The sequence below is a fragment of the Mobula hypostoma genome, chromosome 1, assembly GCF_963921235.1.
Source record: "Mobula hypostoma chromosome 1, sMobHyp1.1, whole genome shotgun sequence".
NCBI lineage: Eukaryota > Metazoa > Chordata > Chondrichthyes > Myliobatiformes > Myliobatidae > Mobula > Mobula hypostoma.
Window position 1 is genome coordinate 242,022,368 of NC_086097.1, and position 20,520 is coordinate 242,042,887.

Here is a 20,520-nt window from a genome sequence, read left to right on the forward strand (position 1 = left end):
TGGAAAGTCAACTCTGGTCCCTGAATGGTATCTACATTCTGGCAGGGCACTCACTGCAACAGCCAGTTCACTCACAATGTCCCACATAATACAAATTCAAGATTCAACTTTTTTTAATATCATTTCCAGTACACAAGTGCAAAAGAGAATGAACTGTTACTCCAGATCCAATGCAGCACACAAAAAACACTAGATAAAGAGCACCATAATAGAACTAAATACATTAAATGTAAATACATTAAATAACTTCTATACATAGATTGATTGTATGTCCATGAAGTGATGCTAGACACAGGAGTGATGTTCAGAAGGCGGTACTGAAAGGAAATGATAAAGTTGTAGTGGTGGGGAGTTAGAGTGGGAAGATTTTGCTCAGCTTTTCTGCTTGGGTAAAGTAACTGTTTTTGAGTCTGGTGGCCCTGCCACGTAGACTCCTCTCTGACGGAAGTGGTTGTTGTTTGTTGTTCGTCCTTCGTAGTCGAAGATGACCATGGCTTCAAAGTCAAATGGGAGATTGGTGGCTGTGGGTCCAGAGGTGACTGATGAGGCCAATCCGGGCCCTGAAGGCTCGCCCACATGTGAGACACAAGTGGGTGGGTGCTGTCGTGGCAGTGGATACTGCTCAGGCCTTGCGCACAGCACGCTTTCGTTGTGCCTCGATGGTGCGCCTGACTTTAGCTCCACGGGCTCCTGTGGTGATCTTGCTGCGCCAAGCTGGACGGTTGAGGGCAAGCGTCTCCCACATGTTGACGTCGACACCCAGGCCTTTCTGACTTTGAGGCAGTCTTTGAAACGTATTTTTTCTGCCCCCCCCCCCCCCCACTGAGCGCTTGCCCTGACACAGTTCTCCGTACAGCAGCTGCTCAGGCAATCGGCTGTCTGGCATTCTGACCACATGTCCAGCCCACCTGGCTTGGGCTTTCAGCAGGAGGGTGTAGACGCTGCAGAGCCCAGCTAGTTCCAGGATTTCCGTGTCGGGGACTTTGTCCTGCCACCTGTTGTGGAGGAGTCTGCGGAGACAGCTCAGGTGAAAGTGGTTGAGCTGTTTGGCGTGTCTGCTGTAGACAGTCCAGGTCTCGCTGGCGTAAAGGAGGGTGGTAAGGACCACTGCACAGTAGACCTTCAGCTTGGTGGTAAGGCTGAGTCCTCTCCGTTCCCAGACGTTCTCACGGAGTCTCCCAAAGGCGGCGCTGGCTTTGGCAATCCTGTTGTTGACCTCAGCGTCTATGTTCACTGCGCGAGAGAGTATGCTGCCCAGGTAGGTGAAGTTGTCGACTGGAAGTGGTACAGTCCATGAACAGGGTGGTTGGGATCCTTCACAGAATCATTGGCTTTTTCCAGCATCTTTCTACAAATACGTCCTTAATAGTGGGTAGACTGGTGCCGATGATGCATCGGGCAGTTTTGGCTATTTTTGATGAATAATCAGATAAGCAACACAGTGGGTCAGGTAGCATCAATGGTGGGAAATGGACACTCAACACAAGTTGAGATCCTTCATGTGGACTTGATTTCAACATTTAAGAAAAGTTTAGATAAGTTCATGGATTGTAGGGATATAGAGGGGTATGGTCTCAGTGCAAGTCGATGGGAGTAGGCAGCTGAAATGAGAGGCAGGACTGCGCAGGCGTGTGACGTCGGGCAGTGCAGCGCGGCAGATTTAAAAGGGCAGACATCCTGCTTCGGGTTTGATTCGAAGAAGGAGTCTGAGAGTCTGAGTGGGAGTGCCAAGAAAGAGATTTTTGAAATTTTCGTTATTTTTTTTTCTCCAACGGCTTTCTGAGAGGCGGGACTGCGCAGGTGTGTGACGTCGGGCAGTGCAGCGCGGCAGATTTAAAAGGGCAGACATCCTGCTTCGGGTTTGATTCAAAGAAGGAGTCTGAGAGTCTGAGTGGGAGTGCCGAGAAAGAGATTTTTGAAATTTTCGTTATTTTTTTTCTCCAACGTCTTTCTGAGAGGCGGGACTGCGCAGGCGTGTGACGTCGGGCAGTGCAGCGCGGCAGATTTAAAAGGAACAAAGCCTCATAGAGCGGGCAGCGTGGTTTGCGGGCGGCGGAGTGAGCCGGGAGCAGAGTGAAGGCTTAAGGACTTCGGCTCACCGGGCTTAGGCGGAAGCGGGCGAGGCGAGGAAGGTTTGACATTCATTTTCTGTTGCTATTTGAGGAGAGGGGCATTATGACTGTGAGGGCAGTTTGCTGTTCTCGGTGTCGGATGTGGGAGGCCCTGGAGTCTCCAAGCCTCCCGGACGTCTACATCTGCGCCAAGTGCATCGAGATACAGCTTCTAAGGGACCGCGTTACGGAACTGGAGCTGCAGCTCGATGACCTTCGTTTGGTCAGGGAGAGCGAGGAGGTGATAGAGAGGAGTGGAAGGCAGGTGGTCACGCCGGGGCCACGGGAGGCAGACAAGTGGGTCACGGTTAGGAGGGGGAAGGGGAAAAGTCAGGTGATGGGGAGTACCACGGTGGCTGTGCCCCTTAACAACAGGTACTCCTGTTTGAGTACTGTTGGGGGGGACAGCTTACCCGGGGGAAGCGACAGTGGCCGTGCCTCCGGCACAGAGTCTGGCCCTGTGGCTCAGAAGGGTAGGGCAAGGAAGAGGAGGGCAGTTGTGATAGGGGACTCGATAGTAAGGGGGTCAGATAGGCGATTCTGTGGACGCAGTCCAGAGACCCGGATGGTAGTTTGCCTCCCTGGTGCCAGGGTCCGGGATATTTCTGATCATGTCCAAGATATCCTGAAGTGGGAGGGTGAGGAGCCAGAGGTCGTGGTACATATAGGTACCAATGACATAGGTAGGAAAAGGGATGAGGTCCTGAAAGGAGAATATAGGGAGCTAGGAAGGGAGTTGAGAAAAAGGACCGTAAAGGTAGTAATCTCGGGATTACTGCCTGTGCCACGCGACAGTGAGAGTAGGAATGCGATGAGGTGGAGGATAAATGCGTGGCTGAGGGATTGGAGCAGGGGGCAGGGATTCAAGTTTTTGGATCATTGGGACCTCTTTTGGCGCAGGCGTGACCTGTACAAAAAGGACGGGTTACACTTGAATTCTAGGGGGACCAATATCCTGGCAGGGAGATTAGCGGGGGCTACTGAGGTGACTTTAAACTAGAATGGTTGGGGGGTGGGAATCAAATTAAAGAGGCTAGGCGTGAGGAGGTTAGTTCACAACAGAGGGATGGGAACCAGTGCAGAGAGACAGAGGGGTGTAAAGTGAGCGTAGAAGCAAAAAGTACAAAGGAGAAAAGTAAAAGTGGCAGGCCGACAAATCCAGGGCAAGCATTAAAAAGGGCCACTTTTCAACATAATTGTACAAGGGCTAAGAGAGTTGTAAAAGAGCGCCTGAAGGCTTTATGTGTCAATGCAAGGAGCATTCGTAATAAGGTGGATGAATTGAAAGTGCAGATTGTTATTAATGATTATGATATAGTTGGGATCACAGAGACATGGCTCCAGGGTGACCAGGGATGGGAGCTCAACGTTCAGGGATATTCAATATTCAGGAGGGATAGACATGAAGGAAGGGGAGGTGGGGTGGCGTTGCTGGTTAAAGAAGAGATTAACGCAATAGAAAGGAAGGACATAAGCCGGGAAGATGTGGAATCGATATGGGTAGAGCTGCGTAACACTAAGGGGCAGAAGACGCTGGTGGGAGTTGTGTACAGGCCACCTAACAGTAGTAGTGAGGTCGGAGATGGTATTAAACAGGAAATTAGAAATGTGTGCAATAAAGGAACAGCAGTTATAATGGGTGACTTCAATCTACATGTAGACTGGGTGAACCAAATTGGTAAAGGTGCTGAGGAAGAGGATTTCTTGGAATGTATGCGGGATGGTTTTTTGAACCAACATGTCGAGGAACCAACTAGAGAGCAGGCTATTCTGGACTGGGTTTTGAGCAATGAGGAAGGGTTAATTAGCGATCTTGTCGTGAGAGGCCCCTTGGGTAAGAGTGACCATAATATGGTGGAATTCTTCATTAATATGGAGAGTGACATAGTTAATTCAGAAACAAAGGTTCTGAACTTAAAGAGGGGTAACTTTGAAGGTATGAGACGTGAATTAGCTAAGATAGACTGGCAAATGACACCTAAAGGATTGACGGTGGATATGCAATGGCAAGCATTTAAAGGTTGCATGGATGAACTACAACAATTGTTCATCCCAGTTTGGCAAAAGAATAAATCAAGGAAGGTAGTGCACCCGTGGCTGACAAGAGAAATTAGGGATAGTATCAATTCCAAAGAAGTAGCATACAAATTAGCCAGAGAAAGTGGCTCACCTGAGGACTGGGAGAAATTCAGAGTTCAGCAGAGGAGGACAAAGGGCTTAATTAGGAAGGGGAAAAAAGATTATGAGAGAAAACTGGCAGAGAACATAAAAACGGACTGTAGAAGCTTTTATAGATACGTAAAAAGGAAAAGACTGGTAAAGACAAATGTAGGTCCCCTGCAGACAGAAACAGGTGAATTGATTATGGGGAGCAAGGACATGGCAGACCAATTGAATAATTACTTTGGTTCTGTCTTCACTAAGGAGGACATAAATAATCTTCCAGAAATAGTAAGGGACAGAGGGTCCAGTGAGATGGAGGAACTGAGTGAAATACATGTTAGTAGGGAAGTGGTGTTAGGTAAATTGAAGGGATTGAAGGCAGATAAATCCCCAGGGCCAGATGGTCTGCATCCTAGAGTGCTTAAGGAAGTAGCCCAAGAAATAGTGGATGCATTAGTGATAAATTTTCAAAACTCATCAAATTCTGGACTAGTTCCTGAGGATTGGAGGGTGGCTAATGTAACCCCACTTTTTAAAAAAGGAGGGAGAGAGAAACCAGGGAATTATAGACCGGTTAGCCTAACGTCGGTGGTGGGGAAACTGCTGGAGTCAGTTATCAAGGATGTGATAACAGCACATTTGGAAAGCGGTGAAATGATCGGACAAAGTCAGCATGGATTTGTGAAAGGAAAATCATGTCTGACGAACCTCATAGAATTTTTTGAGGATGTAACTAGTAGAGTGGATAGGGGAGAATCAGTGGATGTGGTATATTTGGATTTTCAAAAGGCTTTTGACAAGGTCCCACACAGGAGATTAGTGTGCAAACTTAAAGCACACGGTATTGGGGGTAAGGTATTGGTGTGGGTGGAGAATTGGTTAGCAGACAGGAAGCAAAGAGTGGGAATAAACGGGACCTTTTCAGAATGGCAGGCGGTGACTAGTGGGGTACCGCAAGGCTCAGTGCTGGGACCCCAGTTGTTTACAATATATATTAATGACTTGGATGAGGAAATTAAATGCAGCATCTCCAAGTTTGCGGATGACACGAAGCTGGGTGGCAGTGTTAGCAGTGAGGAGGATGCTAAGAGGATGCAGGGTGACTTGGATAGGTTGGGTGAGTGGGCAAACTCATGGCAGATGCAATTTAATGTGGATAAATGTGAAGTTATCCACTTTGGTGGCAAAAATAGGAAAACAGATTATTATCTGAATGGTGGCCGATTAGGAAAAGGGAGGTGCAACAAGACCTGGGTGTCATTATACACCAGTCATTGAAAGTGGGCATGCAGGTACAGCAGGCGGTGAAAAAGGCGAATGGTATGCTGGCATTTATAGCGAGAGGTTTCGAGTACAGGAGCAGGGAGGTACTACTGCAGTTGTACAAGGCCTTGGTGAGACCACACCTGGAGTATTGTGTGCAGTTTTGGTCCCCTAATCTGAGGAAAGACATCTTTGCCATAGAGGGAGTACAAAGAAGGTTCACCAGATTGATTCCTGGGATGGCAGGACTTTCATATGAAGAAAGACTGGATGAACTGGGCTTGTACTCGTTGGAATTTAGAAGATTGAGGGGGGGATCTGATTGAAACGTATAAGATCCTAAAGGGATTGGACAGGCTAGATGCAGGAAGATTGTTCCCGATGTTGGGGAGGTCCAGAACGAGGGGTCACAGTTTGAGGATAGAGGGGAAGCCTTTTAGGACCGAGATTAGGAAAAACTTCTTCACACAGAGAGTGGTGAATCTGTGGAATTCTCTGCCACAGGAAACTGTTGAGGCCAGTTCATTGGCTATATTTAAGAGGGAGTTAGATATGGCTGTTACGAGAATACACATAAAATTAAGATGTTTGCTGGCCTGGGTTAGCATCAGTGACATCAGCAGTTGGTCTGCCACCTGCCCTCAGGGGAAGGAGAGATAAGGAACAATGGAGCAGCGTCTGGAGATGTGTAATGAAGGGACGTGGGAGAGAGAGAGCTGTCTGGAGCGGCTCCCCCTTTGAACCCTGAGCTGTTTGAAGTGATGGACAGGCGATACCCCAGCAGGGGGATAAAAAGGGACAGGTTCGCTAAGACAGACACACGCCACCCGAGGTAACGAGACCCTGGAAGCGGTGCGCCTCTCACGAGTGGGTGAGAAGTACCAGACAACGACAAGGGTGGAAAGGTACGATCAGCGGGAACCCGGTGTGTGTCCGCCCTTGCCTGGGTGCCGGGTTCACTGCAGAGGATCGACCGCATCTGGAGTAGGGGTCACAGTCGGTGACCTCAGGTGACATCACCAAGGACCCGCCCAAAAGCTGTTTGTGAGCCATCTCGCTGGTCTGTGAGTGAAGCAGTGTTCTGAATGATCAGTTGTTCCTGTTCTCTCTGTCTCTTCCCCCACGTTGTTACTGCGAACTGAACTTTGAGTCATTTTGAAATTTGGTCATTTACCCCTAGACAACGATAGAGCTTGATTGATGCTGTTATCTTAATTCTGTGCACATGTGTGTTTATCATCACTGAACTGTTGCAATTATTATCCTTTCGATTACTGTGTTGCTTGTTTCTTTAATAAAACTTTCTTAGTTCTAGTACTCCAGACTCCAACTGAGTGATCCATTTCTGCTGGTTTGGCAACCCAGTTACGGGGTACGTAACAGGCCCTTGTGGCTACGGGGGTCAGGGGGTATGGAGGGAAAGGTGGGGCAGGGTTCTGAGTTGGATGATCAGCCATGATCATAATAAATGGCGGTGCAGGCTCGAAGGGCCAAATGGCCTACTCCTGCACCTATTTTCTATGTTCCTATGTAAATGGTTTGGCCATGGACTAAATCGGCAGATGGACCTGGTTCTGTACTGTACTTCTCTTTGACTGGAAAGAGGAGAATAGCCAGTATAAAAAGTTGATGGGGGGAGGGAAGGTAGAGCAAGAGTTGGCAAATGATAGATGGATCTAGGTGAGAGAAGGGTAGAGTGGGAATGTAAAGTGGAAGTGACAGAGGGAGAGGATGTTGGATAGTGGGATAATGCATTGAGTTGAGAGGAACTGGATAAATGAATGCGTGGGTAATGGGCACATTGAGAGGGTGGGGAGGAGAAAGAGTAGGTGATGAAACTAGTGGGATAGAGGCAATGGGGAAAATCAATGAATTGTTTCAATCATAGATATTTGTACTTGTATTTGTATTTATTTTATTTCTTACATCCAAGGGAGTAAGAAAAAATCTTTAAGTTGCATCACCTTCACAATGGACAAGCAACGAAGAGGGGAAATGTGGGAGGATATTGCCCAAACACTTAAGATTGTAACATACACAAAATGCTGGAGGAACTCAGCAGGGCAGGCAGCATCCATGGAAAAAAGTACAGTCGACATTTCAGGCCAAGATCCTTCATCAAGACTGGAGAAATTGTATACATGTAGTGCACAGACAGATGTGCAATCAGATCAATGTGTATTGATAAATCTGATGGCCTGGTGAAAGAAGTCATTCCAGAGTCTGTTAGCCCTGGCCTTAATGCTGCAGTAACATTTGCCAGACAGTAGTAGCTGAAGCAGTTGGTGGTTGGGGTGACTGGAGACCCTGATGGTCCTCCAGGCCCTTTCTACACACCTGCTGCTGTAAGTGTCCTGAATAGAGGACAGCTCACATCCAGAAATGCACTGGGCTATCCGCACCACTCTCTGCAGTGCCCTTCAGTTAAGGATAGCATAGTTTCCATACCAGCCAATGACACAGCCAGTCAGGATGCTAATGATGGTGCCTCTGTAGAAAGTCCTGAAGATTTAGGGTCTCATGCTGAACTTCTTCAGCTGTCCAAGGTGAAAGAGACGCTGTTGTGCCTTTTTCACCACACAGCAGTACGTACAGTCCAGGTGAGATCCTTGGTAACATGTTATACCAAGGAACTTGAAACTACTTATCCTCTCAACTACAAGTCCCATTGCTGTCAATAGGGGCTAGGCTGTCTGTTTTTCCTGTAATCCGTGATCAACTGCTTTGCTTTTTAGAGCATACTCAACTCTGGTAATAGACTACTTGTACCTCATCATCGAACACAATCAGGCACTGCAAACCTGAGAGATTATGACCAACAACAGTATGACTTGACCCAATTTACTATCTTGTGGTTAAGAAGACGTAAGGTGTACTGGCCTTCATCAATCGTGGAATTGAATTTAGGAGCTGAGAGGTAATGTTGCAGCTATATAGGACCCTGGTCACACCCCACTTGGAGTACTGTGCTCAGTTCTGGTCGCCTCACTACAGGAAGGATGTGGAAGCCATAGAAAGGGTGCAGAGGAGATTTACAAGGATGTTGCCTGGATTGGGGAGCACACCTTATGAGAATAGGTTGAGTGAACTCGGCCTTTTTTCCTTGGAACGACAGAGGATGAGAGGTGACCTGATAGAGGTGTATAAGACGATGAGAGGCATTGATCGTGTGGATAGTCAGAGGCTGTTTCCCAGGGCTGAAATGGTTGCCACAAGAGGACACAGGTTTAAGGGTCTGGGAAGTAGGACCAGAGGAGATATCAGGGGTAAATTTATTTACTCAGAGTGGTGAGTGCATGGAATGGGCTGCCAGCAACAGTGGTGGAGGCGGATATGATAGGGTCTTTTAAGAGACTTTTGGATAGGTACATGGAGCTTAGAAAAATAGAGGGCTATAGGTAAGCCTAGTAAATTCTAAGGTAGGGACATGTTTGGCACAAATTTGTGGGCCGAAGGGCCTGTATTGTGCTGTAGGTTTTCTATGACGGTATCAGTTCGTGGGTAATTTTAGTTATCAAGAATATAAATTTGAACACAGATCGGCTATAATGGAAAATCGAATCATATCACCAAATGTGAAAAGAAACAAAATATATAGCCACCTGTGTATTTGCTCAGATTAAGAGAACAGATTGACTACATACCTTAGGGAAATGAACTGTGTGATGAGAAAAACAAGGACTTACCAGGTAATACAGAATGTAACTCAAACATCAGAATCAGGCTTGTACCATTGATATTCGGCATATAAACTATGCTGCAGCCTATATTCGTAATTCTTAACTTTAGAAGTTTCAATGTCTTCAACTGAATATTTTTACTGAAGATTAAATTTTGTTTGCATCATATTCTACCTATTGAAAGTATCTTTTGGAACAGAGCATATTCTTTAAAGTTCTATACTTTAAACAAAAGCTCTCCAATACAACTCCAAAGTCAGAGGTATGCAATACACCTTCAGCAGTAGAATGGTGTGGTTTTTTTCACTGATTAGGTTGCTTACTTCCAAATATTTAAACACATTTCTGAATTTTTTTTAAAAAAACACAATACAGTGCTGAAAAATGTGAAAAAAGTTATAAGTTTTATAATTCTGTTGTCAAAAGAATTTTTTTTCTCTCTGCTAATATTACTTTTGCCAGTCTTTCATCTACCAAAAATTTCCCTATCTGGCAAAAGTGTTTGCAGATCAACCTGGTACATCGTAAATATAAATTAGGAAATTCTTTGTAATGAAACCATGAATAAACAAACATGAGAAAATCTGCAGATGCTGGAAATCCAGAGCAACACACAAAAAAAGCTGTACAAACTCAGCAGGTCAGGAAGCATCCACGGAAAAGAGTAAACAGCCAACATTTCAGGCCAAGACACTTCATCAGGACCGGCTTTCAACAGTCAGCTTTTGCGCAATATCTGTTAGCGAATGGACTGTCAAAGACAGGATTTGTCATAAATGCAAATTTCCCAGAAATACATTTGCAAGATGAGGGATTTTAAATTAGCATTTTGATGGGGTGGGGTAGAGGAAGATTTGTATGCACAATAAACGATCCACCATAAACAATCATCCTTAAGTATCAAATGAACAGTCATGGTCACTCATAATATATCAATAAAACAAAGTTAATTTTAAATTTAATTCCTAGCTTTTTCTTAAACATAATATTCAAAAGGGAAAATTACTATGACTAAAGTTCTCTCACTCACACAATCCTTGCTACAAGTCAAGTTTTCTCCAAACATAAATATGTGTGTAATGTCAATCTGGACTGAAAAGATGCATAAAAACCTGTTGTAAACAGGATGGTACTGAGAACCTTACATTTTCTTATTAGGACAATGCAAAAGCTGTGTTAAGTGGTGTAAGCAATGCACCCATCTGCTACCTTCCACCTATCTAAGAGCACCTAACTGGCCTCATTAGCTACTCTGGAACCTTCAAAAACAGATTGAACAAATCCACTTCAATCCCAAAGGAACAACAGCACTATTATTTCCCCTAACCACAAATAAGCATCAAATAATCCTGAGCAACATACACAAAATGCAGGAGGAAATGAACAAACAGTTGACGTTTTGGGCCGAGACCTTTCTACAGGACTGGAAAGGAAGGAGAAAGATGTCAGAATAAAAAGGTGAGGGGAGACTAGCTTGGTGAGGGTGAAGCTATAGTGAACAAAGGTAAAAGGCTGGAGAAGGAGGAATCTGAAAGGAGAGCATAGTGGACCACAGGAGAAAGGGTAAGAGGGGAACTCATATTTAAATTGAGTTGTTTAAATTAAACAACCAATAATTTATGAAGAAAATATTTTGAGTCTATAAATCCCACATTTTATAAAAAGGTTATCACCAAAATAATGATTCTGTCTTCCACTGCAATTCTAAAATATTGGTACCTGGTGTCTTTCAAAGCACGATAGATGGATCTCCCAAACAAATTTACATATTGTAATTTCACGTTATGTTTAGAAAGTAAAAGCGACTTAGGAGGTAATACCATAAAGTTTTCACTTTAGCCTTACAGTAAAATACATCCAACCTGTCATATTTATTTTTAATGAACCTGCGCTATTGGGGCTTATTTCGTGAACAAAGGTACTTCTGTAACACCGTACACATAAAAGGAATAGGTAAATTTAAGTGATTTCCCTCTCTCACCCACCCCCCCCCCCACTGCCATGGACGAACAGATCAAAATAAGAGAACAGTCTTAGAATGTAGCAATGTCGTAAAGTTTAATATGAGATGTGAATGTCAACGCGGAAATATCAGGAACACTACTAGCTCAGTAGTGACAACGAACAATGTTACATTAACAGAATTGTAACCTTGCAGGTTTACTTTCAGGCGCCCAAAAGACTGTACTGTAATTGACTAGAGCTTAATTGCAATGGGCACAAATCTAAACTGGCCCGAATAAAGCGCGGGCTAAACAGAAAATCTTTACTCCGTGTAAAATTCGTGCAGAGCCGCATATTCGCAATTACGCGAGAAATAACTTAAAAGACATTTTGGGAAGCCGTGTGCGGCGAAAACACAGAGGTCTCCAACAATCGCCGATTTAACGCTGGCACAGATCGCTATCTAAACCTGTTTTCCAATACAAAAACAACATAGGCCACAATGAAACAACAGTCACTTTCCTCCTGGCCCAGCAGCTTCTCAGTACGAGAAACAGAATAACGCGGTAACTCGAGGTCGAGGCCTCATCCACTGGCGCCATTTTACCCGCATCGCTAAGGCTAGCTCAAGTGGAAAGGGTCCTCTATCTGCCGGTTTGCTCAGCTTTCCTCCAGCCCTTAAACGGCAGCGCAGAAGCCCCGGACTCGGGAGACAGGCCGAGGCCCGAATCCGGGCCCTCACTCCTTCGCGTAGGCGCTGACATGCGCGTCCCTCCTCCACAAATAAAACCCTTAACGTCCGGTCGTTGTGGACCACAAAACATGAACGCTTGCAGCCGTCACTTACGATGAAGGGTGCACTGCACGACCGCAGCCAGACTGCTTGCTTTGCGTTGCTAACCCTCGTCCGTCGGTGCAGACGCCGCTCTGCACAACACCGCGGTGCCCGGAGCCTGCGCTCGACAAGATGGCGGCGCCCGCTGCCACTTCCCGCCCAAAGAGGTTCAAACGCACCGGATGTTTACTGTGCGACGGCTGGAGGAGGGGAGAGTGAGGGTGGGGAGTGACGCCAGGCGGGGCAAGAGTGAGGGTGGGGAGTGACGTCAGCCGGGGCAACAGCGAGGTCAGGGGGGATAGAGAAGGGAGAGGGGAGAGAGAGACATCAGATGGGGCAACAGTGAGATTAGGCGGATAGAGGAAGGAGAGAGGGGAGGGATGGGGAGAGTGAGGATGGAGGAAGGGAGAGTGAAGATGGAGAGTGACGCCAGATGGGGCAAGAGGGAGGTCAGTGGGGATAGATGGGGAGGGTGAGGAAGGAGAGAGAGAGAGAGAGAGAGACATCAGACAGGGCAAGAGTGCGGTCAGGGGGAATAGAGGAGGGAGAGTGGGGAGGGGAATGTCGTCAGCCAGGGCTAGAGTGAGGTCAGGGGGGATAGATAGGGAGAGAGTGACATCAGGCGGGGCAAGAGTGAGGTCATGGGGATAGAGGAGGGAGAGTGGGGAAGGGAGAGATGTCAGATGGGGCAAGATTGACATCGGGGGGATAGATGGGGAGGGGGAGAGAGAGATGTCAGACGGCAAGAGTGAAGTCAGAGGGGATAAGGAGAGGGAGGGAGGGTGGGGGTAGGGAGAGTGACGTCAGATGAGGCAAGAGTGAGGTCGGGGAATACACGAGGAGAGACTGAGGAGGGAGGGGGAGAGAGTGACATCAGGCAGAGCAAGAGTGAGGTTAGGGGAACAGATGGGGTGAAAGTGAAGGGGGGTGAAAGTGAAGGGAGGGTGAATAGACGGAGTCTTGAGGGAGAATAGACAGGGCATGAGTGAGATGAGAGGGAACAGACAAGAGTGAGGGTGAGGGGAGGACTGAGACCATAGGAGAGCAGGGTGAGGGGAGGGGGACCTGATGATGAGAAAAACCTCATTTTCCAGATTACGAGGATTTTTAATGATAGGTGATGTCTTCCTAAGGCACCACTCAACCAGCAGCTTCCATCATTAAGGACCCTCAATATCTAGGACGTGCCCTCTTCTCGTTCCTACCAGTCAGAAGGAAGTACAAGAGCTTGAAGACTCACATTTAGGAACAACTTTCCCACTGCCATCAGATTTCTGAACAGTCCATAAAGACAACCTAATTTTATTGCACCATTTGTTTTTGTAATTTATAGATATTTATGTCTTTGCACCGTACTGCTGCCAGAAAACAAATTTCATGGCATACGTCACTTGTAATAAATCTGATTCTGAAAGAGTGAGAGGGAACCAGAGTGACAGAAGGAGAGTGAACAAAAGAAGGAAATATAAATTATTATTCTCTGGACTTATTGAGTATGCCAGCAAGAAAATGGATCTCAGGGTTCAAAGGTTCAAAGATTAATTTTATTGTCGAAAGAACTCTGATATTTGTCTTCTCCAGATAGCCATTAAATACAGAAAGACCATGGGTGTTGATGAAAGGAAAGATATCAACTCCCTCCTCCAGGCACGAAAAAGAAAAGAGACAAAACTCACAGACTCCAAAATCCCCCTTTCCCCTGCGGCAAAAAAAACAGCGAGAATAACAATTCCCGACCACCTCACTCACAGAAAAGAACAGCAACAGTAACAATCCCTGTCCCCCTCACTCACAGAAAAGAAAAACAACAGTAACAATCCCTGTCCCCCTCACTCACAGAAAAGAACAATGACAGTAACGATCCCTGACCCCTTCACTCGCAAAAAACAACAGCACTAGTAACACCAAATCCCCAACTCTCCCACTCTCACACACAAAAAGTTAACAGATCACTCACCTGCCAATCATCCACAAGAAAGCAAACACCAAAAAACTTAAGGAGACCAATATGAAGTACGGACCAAAGAATAATCGCATAAATCTCAGAATACCGGAAACATCTTTTTGTCTGCTTATGAGGAGAGTGGCCACATGAACTCAATTGTTCCGTAAAGCGTGACCGCCAATCTGGGTCCAAACACACCAATCCAACTGCTGTCCGTCTCTGTTGGAAGCCATCGCTGACCCCTTCCGCATTCACCTTGATACTTCAATCTTCCTTGCCACTTCAAGATGGAGTCGTTCATGACCCGGCGCATCATCTCTAGAATTTTCCACGAGTCAGCTTCTGTGCTCAGTCCTTTTGGCCCAACACCTCCCATTGCTAATCTCGACAAGGCAGCTCTCAGGACACAGCATAGTGCTGGAACCTTCGATCGAGCTCCAAACTGCACGTTACAGGCTCCAACAGTTTTTCTAACACAAAGAAGACCAAAAGAACAAGCAGAAGGCAGGGAAAAAGCAAAATAATTGGAGAGATTCGCTATCTAGAAGACGTAACCCGAAGAATTGTTGTTCACTGGTGCCATCTTGATCAATTATATAAGTGACATATATGTACCTTGATAATAAATTTACGTGGGCATGTGGCCAAGTGGTTAATGCATTGGACTAGCGACCTGAAGGTCATGAGTTCGAGCCCCAGCTGAGGGAACGTGTTGTGTCCTTGAGCAAGGCACTTAATCACACATTGCTCTGCAATGACACTGGTACTAAGCTGTATGGGTCCTAATGCCCTTCCCTTGTACAACATTGGTGTCATGGAGAGGGGAGACTTGCAGCATGGGCAACTACTGGTCTTCCATATAATCTTGCCCAGGCCTGCATCCTGGAGAGTGATGACATTCCAGGCTCAGATTGATGGTCTCGCAAGACTAACGGATGCCTATAATAAATTTACTTTGAACTTTGAAATTATTTATCACATGTATGTCGAAACATACAGTGAAATGCACTGTTTGTGTTAACAACCAACATAACCTCAGGATGTGCCGGGGCAGCCCACAAATGTCACCATTGATTGGCCTAATCTCAATAATAACGAAGCAGCCTACAGGGAAGAAGTCATCACCCTAACACAGTGGTGTTAAGAAAACAACCTCTCCATCAACGTCGCAAAAACAGGGAGCTGGTTGCGGACTACAGGAGGAAGACAGGCTATCGACTTCAATGGATCTGGGGTTGAGAGGGTGAGCAGCTTTAAGTTCCTTGGAAAACACATCACCGCGTATCTCACGTAGTCAGATGGTTGAAAAGGTTTGGTATGGGCCCCCAAATTCTAAAAACTTTCTATAGGGGCATGATTGAGAGCATCCTGACTGGCTGCATCACTACCTGATACAGTACTTCCCTCAATTACAGGACTTTGCAGAGAATGGTACGGACAGCCCAGCCCATCTGTAGATGTGAATTTCCCACTATTCAGGACATTTACAGAGACAAGTGTGTAAATACAGCCCAAAGGATCACTGGGGATCCAAGTCACCCCTACCACAAACTGTTCCAGGTGCTTCTATCTGAGAAATGGTACAGCAACATAATAGCCAGGACCAACAAGCACCGCTGCTTAATTCATGCTGATACCATCGTGTTTCTATATTATATTGACTATCCTGTTGTACATACTATTCATTATAAATTACTATAAATTACACATTGCACATTTAGACGGAGACTTAACATAAAGATTTTTACTCCTCGTGTATGAAGCGTGTAAGTAATAAAGTTAATTCAATATGTTCTGGCACTAACACAGCAGAGAAAGAAGGTGAGTGAGAGGCAGAGGGGGAAGAGAAAGAAAGGGGAGGGAGGGAAAGGCTGGAGACTAGTTTCTGTGATTGCAGGGATCACTGCTGGAAGCTGAGATGTATAGTGAAACAGAACAGAAACAGTTCTTTCGGCTCAGCTTGTCCATGCTGACCAAGATGTCTTGGTAAACTAATCCCATACACCTGTCCAGACGTTGCTATTGTACTCACCTCTACCACTTCCACTTGTTCCATATAAGACCTCACTCTCACTACGCTCTGCAGGAGGAGGTTGTTGCCCCTCAGGTCCCAGAAATTTCTCACCTTTTTGCACTCCAGCTCTCGATTCCCTTTCCCTGGGTAAAAGAATGTGTGAAATTCACCTTACCTATGCTCCTTCATGATGTTGCACACCTCTGAAGTTCAGCCCTCAGGCTCCAACATTTCAAGCAACAAAGTCCTGGCCTTCCCAGCCTCTCCTACTACCTCATGCCCTCGAACCCTGGCAATGTTTTTGTAAGTCTTCCTTTTACTCTTTCCAGTTTAGTGCAGTCTTTATTGTCAGGGGGTAAACAAAATGGTACACAACGCTCCACATGTGGCCCGAGTTCAATGTTCAAAGTAAATTTACTATCAAAGTACATGTATGTCACAAATATACAACCCTGAGATTCATTTTCTTGCAGGCATTCACAGTAAATACAAAAAAACACAATGGAATCGATAAATAACAACACACAACAAAACAGACAAACAACCAATGTGCAAAAGTCAACATTCTGTGCAAATACCAAAAAAACCAAAACAAAATGATATTAAGGCTCTCTATTGGTTGGGGTCAACCATGGATGTTGCAATGACATCTTAGCAGTCATACGCAAACCAGGGCAGTATGGTAAGGAGAGCACGATGTTGTCTGTGCAGCAGGTTCCCCTTCTCCACGCAGCTGATGAATCCAAAGGAACAACAGAGACTGACACAATTTGGCACCAGTGGCACTGCAGGTGTTGCCAGTCAGCACTGAGTTCAATGTGGGACTGCCTGAGGGATTCCAGCTCCAGATATTTCCTCTGGTTTTACTACCGAAGCTTTCCCCATGAGTGTGTAAAGCCACAAGGCAACAGATGTTCAAGATCAAAATTTTCCTTCTCTTGAATGAGCTGCCAGTCACAGCTGACAAGCCCCATCTGCCTGAAGTAACTGTTTTTTTTAAGGCACCAGTAGCCTGCCTTTGCGGCTTCTCCTGTCAGTAAAAATGGTTCTGCCAAGCTTAGTAGTTAAGCTACATATGAAGGCTAGGAACTAGACTTGGTTTTTCGAGGCTATTTGAATTATATGCCATTTGGGCACGTAGCCACGTGGTTAAGGCATTGGACTAGCTAACTGAAGGTCATGAGTTCGAGCCCCAGCCGAGGAAACGTGTTGTGTCCTTGAGCAAGGCACTTAATCACACATTGCTCTGCGAGGACACCAGTGCCAAGCTGTATGGGTCCTAATGCCCTTCCCCTGGACAACATTGGTGTCATGAAGAGGGGAGACTTGCAGCATGGGTAACTGCTGGTCTTCCATACAAACTTGCCCAGGCCTGCACCCTGGAGAGTGAAGACTTTCCAGGTGCAGATCCATGGTCTCGCAAGACTAACGGGAGCATTTAATAAGTATTGAGAGCTTATTCCCACTAACACCTTGGGCTATGGTAAACTTAAGGAACCAAAAATATTATTATTATTACCATGTTTATTAATAATACCTTAATAATCAAAGCTAATTGAAAGACCTTAAATAGCGACTGTCAACCAAATCCAGCTCATGGCTTTGCTACTAAGCCAGATGGAACTGTTTCTATTGACAGGAGAACGAGCAAAAGCGAGTTGCTGGCGCCTTAAAACCAGTCGCTTCGGGCAGATGGGGCTCATCAGCTGTGGTTGGCAGCTCAGCAAGTAGAAGGCAAACAACATACATCAAAGTTGCTGGTGAACGCAGCAGGCCAAGCAGCATCTATAGGAAGAGGCGCAGTCGACGTTTCAGGCCGAGACCCTTCGTCAGGACTAACTGAAGGAAGATGCTGCTTGGCCTGCTGCGTTCACCAGCAACTTTGATGTATGTTGCTTGAATTTCCAGCATCTGCAGAATTCCTGTTGTTTAAGTAGAAGGCAAACTCCAGTCTCAAACCTCCACTGCCTTGTGGCTATACCCACTCATGGGGATGGCTTCAGGAATAAACCCCGAGGGAAAATTCCAGAGCTGGAGCCCCTCAGGCAGTCCTACGTTGAGTTCAATACTGACTGGCAGCTCCTGTGATGCTTCTGGTACCAAACTACATTGGTCCCTGCCATTCCTTTGGGTTCATCAGATGCATAGAGAAGGGAAGCTTGCTCCCCATATAACACTGCCCCAGGCTGGACAGCGAGGATGTAATATCTATGGTCAACTCTGACCGACGGAGGCTTCAACAGCAGCATTAATCTCCAAGAGACGGATCACCTCTTTGGCAATTTTGGCTGAGCTGGTTATGCATACTTCAATCTTGTAACTGCATACAGGGTCCTGACACCGCTCAGCACAACCGTGTTCTCAGAACTTCCTCTGACTATGCTCAATGCTCACTGCCATTCATGTTTTCAGTAATGTTTATTGTTTACATTTTTTGAAACACTTTGAATCCCATTTTCTCAACTGCAGCTCGCCATACTTCTTTTACTTTCATATTCCTTTTTGTTCTCCAACTGTCTTCCACCTCACCAATCAAATTTTTGAGATTTTTTCCTTTTTTTCATTTTAGTGGTTATATTTAGTCAACCACGAAGCTCTCATTTACACTTTGTGGTTATAAGTCTACATCTGAAATATTTCCTTTTTTAAAGATCTTTCATTGTTCAATTTTTGCTTTTGCCGACCAATTTTTGATATCAATCCACTCAAGTCATGTTCTTCCTCAAATCTTTCCAGCCGCTGCCTGTAAGGAGTTTGTACGTTCTCCCCATGACTGCATGAGTTTCCTTCGGGTGCTGCAGTTTTCTCCCAGAATCCAAAGACATACCAGTTTCGGTAGTTTAATTGGCCAATTGTAAATTGTCCCATGATTAGGCTAGGATTAAATTGGGGGTTGCTGAGTGGCGAAGCAGAAAGGATCTCTCTTCACTGTTCCTCAATAAAATAAAAAAAAATATCTCTCATTATACTTCTGCCATGTAAGTATTTTTAATTTTGATGATTGACGGAGGCGGGAGGAGAAGATGGCGACGCGACGCAGCGCGTGCAGCTCTCTGGTGAAATGATATCGTATTTGTAAGTAGGATGCCATGCACAATTCTCATTTGATGGAGACAGACATGAGAAAGCACAGAGGAACATCTGGAGAAATTTCTGAAATGCCCAGTTCGCTGCCGCTGCTACTGTGCGATTGAGAATCTCCGGTGGGAAGGCCCCAAAATCCCCGGCTTTTCCTGCTGCTGGCGACAGAGGCTGGGTTCGAAGCGTTCAGCAGAGATGGTGCTCAGTAGTTGGTGTCGGAGGGCTGATTGGAGCTCAAAGTTTTCGGACAACTCAGAGTCGGACTGTGGTCGGGCATGGCAGGGAGAGTTTTCTTCCTTCTCCCGTCTGCGTGAGATGTGGGATTTTCGAGAGACTTTGAACTTTTTTACTGTGCTCACGGCCTGTTCTTCACCAAGTTATGGTATTCTGCCATGTAAGTACTTTTAATTTTGATGATTGAGGGAGGCGGGAGGAGAAGATGGCAATGCGACGCGGCGCGCACAGCCACCCTGCTCTCATGACTATACCCCTTCCCCACACAAAACCACCACGGTGGGCTTCACAGCTCTACAGGTGAGAAAACAGCTGAAACATCTCAACCCAAGCAAGGCTGCAGGACTGGATGGTGTCAGTACCAGGGTGCTCAAAGCCTGTGCGCCTCAGCTATCTGGAGTACTTTGCCATGTATTCAACCTGAGCCTGAGGCTCCGGAGGGTTCCTGTATTGTGGAAGACGTCCTGCCTCGTCCCTGTGCCGAAGACGCCGTGCCCCAGCGGCCTCAATGACTACAGACCGGTGGCATTGACCTCCCACATCATGAAGACCCTGGAGAGACTTGTTCTGGAGCTGCTCCGGCCTATGGTCAGGCCACACTTAGATCCCCTCCAGTTCGCCTACCAGCCCCGACTAGGAGTTGAGGATGCCATCGTCTTCCTGCTGAACCGTGTGTACGCCCACCTGGACAAGCCAGCGAGCACTGTGAGGGTCATGTTTTTTGACTTCTCCAGTGTGTTCAACACCATCCACCCTGCTCTGCTGGGGGAGAAGCTGACAGCGATGCAGGTGGATGCTTCCCTGGTGTCATGCATTCTTGATTACCTGACTGGCAGACCACAGTACATGTGCTTGCAACACTGTGTGTCCGACAGAGTGATCAGCAGCACTGGGGCTCCACAGGGCACTGCTTTGTCTCCCTTTCTCTTCACCATTTACACCTCGGACTTAAACTACTGCACAGAGTCTTGTCATCTTCAGAAGTTTTCTGCTGACTCTGCCATAGTTGGATGCATCAGCAAGGGAGATGAGGCTGAGTACAGGGCTACGGTAGGAAACTTTGTCACATGGTGTGAGCAGATTTACCTGCAGCTTAATGTGAAAAAGACTAAGGAGCTGGTGGTAGACCTGAGGTACCGGTGACCCCTGTTTCCATCCAGGGGGTCAGTGTGGACATGGTGGAGATTACAAATACCTGGGGATATGTATTGACAACAAACTGGACTGGTCAAAGAACACTGAGGCTGTCT

The 20,520-nt window shown here is 46.2% G+C and overlaps 1 protein-coding gene across 1 annotated transcript in view; it reads right to left on the bottom strand.

Moving 5' to 3' along the window:
* The window catches only part of rad21b (RAD21 cohesin complex component b), a 60,583-nt gene extending 48,432 nt beyond the window's left edge, over positions 1-12,151 (bottom strand). The window contains exon 1 of the mRNA XM_063066187.1: positions 12,009-12,151. The gene's annotated coding sequence lies outside the window, so the exon portion shown is untranslated. The remainder of the gene's footprint in view (positions 1-12,008) is intronic.
* Positions 12,152-20,520: the final 8,369 nt, after the last annotated feature.